This window comes from Anabrus simplex, chromosome 2 (genome assembly GCF_040414725.1).
Source record: "Anabrus simplex isolate iqAnaSimp1 chromosome 2, ASM4041472v1, whole genome shotgun sequence".
Classification (NCBI taxonomy): domain Eukaryota; kingdom Metazoa; phylum Arthropoda; class Insecta; order Orthoptera; family Tettigoniidae; genus Anabrus; species Anabrus simplex.
The window spans coordinates 309,531,807-309,537,806 of record NC_090266.1 but is presented as its reverse complement, the minus strand read 5'-3'; positions in this window follow the sequence as shown (position 1 = coordinate 309,537,806).

The window sequence follows — 6,000 nt, the reverse complement described above, 5'->3', positions numbered from 1 at the left end:
TAATAATTTTTTCTACAATTTGCTATACCCCGCGCAGACACAGATATGTCTTACGACGACGATGGGACAGAAAGAGGCTGGGAGTGGGATGGATGCGGCCGTGGCCTTAATAAAGGTACAGCCCCAGCATTCGCCTGGCGTGAAAATGGGAAACCATGGAAAACGATCTTCAGGGCTGCCGACAGTGGGGTTCGAACCAACTATCTCCCGAACACTGGATACTGGCCGCACTTACGTGACTGCAGCTATCGAGCTCGGTAATAATAATGGTGCATGACATCTGTATAGGCTTGGTGGTGACCTAATGAGGATGAAATGAATGGCGAAGACGTCATAAACACCCACTCCCTAAGCCAGGGGAATTAAGAGTACGAGGGGTTTGATTCTGAAACTTGAACCGGGGCCATCGGACAAAAGGCAAGCCTTCTATCCACTTAGCCTCAAAGCCGTACTTTAATTTGTTAAACCTTAGGCTAAAATCTCCACTGATCAGATGTTCATTATTGACGGTAGCATTGTATTCAGCCCTCAAAGATGACGGCGATGGTTAAATTCGTTGTCATGTTTGTTTTTAATAACTGCAAAACTCATGGCCATGAGTCCTTACTGATCATGAAAATAATGAAATGACTATCGGAATGAGAAGAAGAACGTGAAGAAACGACGACCCGAAGCGTGCCGGGGAAAGGAGTCATAAAAGTAGGGGTTGAAAGGCTAGGTCTTGTATGCCCTAATATCACTACGGCGGGAGAAACTAAAATGCGCGGCTGTGAGCTTGCATCCGGGAGACAGTAGGTTCGAATCCCACTATCGGCAGCCCTGAAGATGGTTTTCCGTGGTTTCCCATTTTCATACCAGGCAAATGCTGGGGCTGTACCTTAATTAAGGCCACGGCCGCTTCCTTCCAACTCCTAGGCCTTTCCTATCCTATCGTCGCTATCTGTGTCGGTGTGACTTAAAGCCCCTAGCAAAAAAAAAAAACAAACTAAAATGCGAAGGCACAGAATGTCCTGAGCCCCTTTAAGTTACCAACAGTTACATTGCACTGAGAACCTATTGATGTTACTTGAGGTGCGCTCTTATCTCTTGTGCTGTCATTCATCTCCGTTAGATGGCGTTACTGCTCCACTTCCAAAAACTTCCCCGCCAACTTCGGGTACACAATAACCAGTATTTAATACCACTTTAGATGATTAATTGTAAACGGTAGATATCGTACATTTTAACATGTGTCTCTGTTCAGTGCACGCAATCAAACGTAAGAGGCTCGGCGCGTTAGTAGTCGATGCTTGTCTGGTTGCCATAGTAACGAGGCGCTTGGCTTGCGATGTTCCATGGCGATGTCCGAGAGTTATTTAACGTAGAAAATGCCGCCTCCAGGTCCTGGGAAGAAGGGAGCAGCAGCGACAAAAGCTCCTTCACTAGTAAGTGTTTACAATTACACGAATATTGAATCACATAATATTCAGGATGTCCTCAACAGTAAATGCACAGTAACATGTAGGTTACCCCTCCTCAGTGGCTATTAGGTATCCTGTGGCACTAGGAAGATATAGTGTGCAACAATCGTTGTTTAATTATTCAACTGGCCAAGGTTAGTGACATTCTCGAAATTGTTTCCCATTATTTCTAAATTTGCTTCTAGAACAATTCTGAAATGGCACTTTTTCGCAGTATGTGATCGTTCTATCTAAGTTGCGGGGCTCATATATTTTGTTGATGTTATGTATCTTTAATTTTCGGCCCCATGTCCTTGTGAGCGTGGAGGCAGTCTGATAAACTGTGATATTTTAGGGCCTTTGCCAGTGAGTGAGATTAGAACTGCGATTTAACGTTCAGATCGCTGAACAGTCCAGCTTCGTCAGATAATAATTTGACTACCGAGTACAAGACATGAATAACACGAGACTTATAACTCAACAGTGTCTGTACCTCGCTAATTAAATCCCTGCTTGTTTGCTGTTGTTAGGGATATCACAATGATGTGTGTGCTTTATCTAATCTAAAATATCAAGAACAGTTGAGTAATGTGAGGTTATACGTTCGACTTCCTTTTTCAAGGCTCAGAATTCGAATCGTGCCAGATTCGGTTGGTATTAACAGTGCTCATGTCTGTCAACGATGCCTTAATGAGCCCTTTACAAAATGTATTTAAAATCCTGTAGTAATTGAAGGGGCATAAAAAAGGGCTCCTACACACAGCGATAAGACGGCCTGAGTGCTGCTCGTGTATTATTATTATTATTATTATTATTATTATTATTATTATTATTATTATTATTATTATTATTATACCGCATTTCCCACGTCTGTGGGGTCGTGGGTGCGAACTGCGTCGCACATGTGGATTTGATCCTGTTTTACGGCCGGATGCCCTTCCTGACTCAAACCCTATGTGGAGGGATGTAATCACTATTGCGTGTTTCTGTGATGGTTGGTGTAGTGTGTTGTCTGAATATGAAGAATAAAGTGTTGAGACAAACACAAACACCCAGTCTCCGAGCCAGGAGAACCAATCAGACGCGATTAAAATCCCCGATCAGGCCGGGAATCAAACCCGGGACCCTCTGAACCGAAGGCCTGAACGCTCACCATTCAGCCTATGAGTCGGACTATTATTATTATTATTATTACCGAGAGAGTGGCTGCGGTTTGGATCATGTAGTTGTCAGCTTGCATTCGGGAGATAGGTGGTTCGAACCCCACTGTCGGCATTCCTGAAGGTGGTTTTCCGTGGTTTCCCATTTTCACACCAGGCAAACTGCTTCCTTCCCACTCCTAGCCCTTTCCTATCTCCTCGTTGCTATAAGACCTGTGTCTATGACACGTACAGCAACTTTCAAATATATATATATATATATATATATATATATGTGTGTGTGTGTGTGTGTGTGTGTGTGTGTGTGTGTGTATACCTCTTATTTGTTAGTCCCGTATTGCTGATAGGGGCCGGCGATGAGGTGAGATGAATTTATATGGTATACTCTTACGGCCGGATGCGCTTCCTGACGCAACCTCAGTTAAGAAGCTAATGAAGATGAAATGAATGATGGTGATTGAAATTCGGTAAGGAGGTACCTATAGATACCTTTTTTACATGTAGTTTTACGTCTCACCGACACGGATAAGTCTTATGGTAACGGTGGAATTGGAAAGGGCTCGGAGTGGGAAGGAAGCGACCATGGCCTTAATTAAGGTACAGCCGCAGCATTTTGTCTGTTGCGGAAATGGAGAACCACGGAAAACCATCTTCAGGGCTGCCGACAGTGGGGTTCGAACCCACTATCTCCCGAATGCTAGCTCACAGCTGGACGCCCCTAACCGCACGGCCAACTCGCTCTGTGGGGTACCCTTCCACTTTTCACTAAAATTCATATGACTGCCAACTATGTTTGCCAACCTGTTATTCTTAGCTGACTTTTTTGCTAAATTCGATTTTTTTTTTTACCATGTTCTCTCGATCTCCCCTTACTTCCTCAACAATTCCTAAGTCTATTTCATTCTAACCTGCATTTCCTTCTTGATCTCTATACTCCTCTATTATAATACAATGGGACTGTACTATACCTTACCACATTTAAATGCACATACCTGTTTTCACACTCCTCAACAGTTGCTTTATACCAATCCCATGAGCTATTTATATTTATTTACCATTTTCGTCGTGCCTCTTTTATTAGCCGCATGGTACTGCTTAACAGTCCTACTTTTACAACATTTCCGTCTTGCACATTATTTTTAACTACGACTGAAGCAGCCTCATGGCCGATTATACCATCTATCAATTCAGTTTCTTCATAGATCTCACCTGATTTTATCAGCTCCACGCCTACGGTATTATTTACTCAAGTTGGTTCCATCACTTTCCGATTCAAATATCCTTTCTATATTAACTAGTTTACCATTGGTTGATCATGCTTTCTGTTATACGCATTATCTTACCAGTTGGTATTTAGAAAACTAGGGCTAAGCACCTCTACAGCTATGCTTTGTTGGTAGTCACCAAGGTCCTTGAAAGTTCTAGCGTGAATAATTAAGTTCTCCCTGGCAGGTTAATACTACTGAACAATGCAGCGCAATTCCAGTTCATAGAGCTGTCTTTTGCTTTTGATGTAGGGTAGGGAGGGTAAATATGAGACAAAATCAAAACTTGCATTTCTTGGAATACAAAAAAAAAATATTTAAATTATTGTACGTGATTAAAATGATGTTAAATGGCATGCTGAATTCAATTTTAAAAGTAATTTTGCTCCAGTGTATATACTTCTTTGTTAAAGAAAATAAAACTGTCTTTTTTACCCGATAACTGGGATTAAAAGAAGATAGTGTGGGGCAAATAAAAGACAGCATTACACCTCCATACAAAAAAGAGCTAAAACAATAGGAGTGCAAAAATGAGATAAAGCACGTTTCTTTTAGTATAATGTGCTAAAAAAATTATAATTTTCTCCAATAAAAGTCAAGTTTTGTCTGTCTCTGTGGTGTAGTAGTTAGCGTGATTAGCTGCCCCCCCCCCCCCGGAGGTCCGGGTTCGATTCCCGGCTCTGTAACGAAATTTGCAAAGTGGTACGAGGGCTGGAACGGGGTCCACTAAGCCTCGGGAGGTCAACTGAGTAGAGGTGGGTTCGATTCCCACCTCAGCCATCCTGGAAGTGGTTTTCCGTGGTTTCCCACTTCTCTCCTAGGCAAATGCCGGGATGGTACCTAACTTAAGACCACGGTCGCTTCCTTCCTCTTCCTTGCCTATCAAATTAAATCTTCCCAACCCTCCACAAGGCCCCTGTTCAGCATAGCAGGTGAGGCCGCCTGGGCGAAGTACTGGTCATTCTCCCCAGTTGTATCCCCCGACCCAACGTCTGAAAGCTCCAGGACACTGCCCTTGAGGCTGTAGAGGTGGGATCCCTCGCTGAGTCCGAGGGAAAAACCTACCCTGGACGGTAAGCAGATTAAGAAGAAGAAGAAAAAGTCAATTTTTACAAGAAGTAAATAATCGGCTGATGTGGTTTAGACACTAATCTATGACAATTAACACTTCAAGAAAATACTGAAAACAAACATTGTAGTAACCTGCAAACATTATTTTTCAAATACATCAGCAGGCTGTGAGAACCTCCGTGACTCAGACGGCAGCGCGCCTGCCTCTCACCGCTGGGTTCCGTGGTTCAAATCGTTCAAATCCCGGTCACACAATGTGAGATTTGTATTGGACAAAGCATAGGCGGGACAGGTTTTCTTACGGGTACTGCAGTTTTCCCTCTCATACTTCATTCCACCAACACTCTTCAATATCATTTCATTTCATTTCATTTCATTTCATTTCATTTCATTTCATCTGTCATTCATTAATCATCGCCCCAGAGGAGTGCGACATGCTTCGGCAGCCGGCACAATTCCTATCCTCGCCGCTAGATGGGGAGTTCATTCATTCCATTCCTGACCCGGTCGGCAACAGGCTTTGAACTTACATCAACAGGCTGTGGAAAACAATATTGCTCTACAGTAATTTCACTAGTACCAATATGGGCCTAGGCTAATTCTGAATATCTGCACTAACCTTTACCTGAACTGTCTTGTGTCTCATGTTTACCCCTCCCTACTTGTCGGTTGACGACTTGGTGGTCATAAACAATGGATGAAGGGCGAATAACATTCTTAAGGCCCACTCCCACTTAATCGAATCAATCCGCAGAGTCGAAATTTCCACTCTGTTGCTCACATCCATATACAATACGTTATATTGTCTTCTCATACAATAAATCATGTGTCTGAACTCAACGAATACATTTTTCGGTGTCCATTATTCGTAAGGTGAATAACTACCATGAAACAAAATCTCCCCAGCTGTCCATTTTCACAACAGGAAAATGCTTTGGCTGTACCGGTATCCACATGCCGGGCTAAGTGGCTCAGGCGGTTGAGGTGCTGGCCTTCTGATCCCAACTTGATAGGTTCGATCCTGGCTCAGTGCGGTTGTATTTACAAGTGCTCAAATACGTCAGC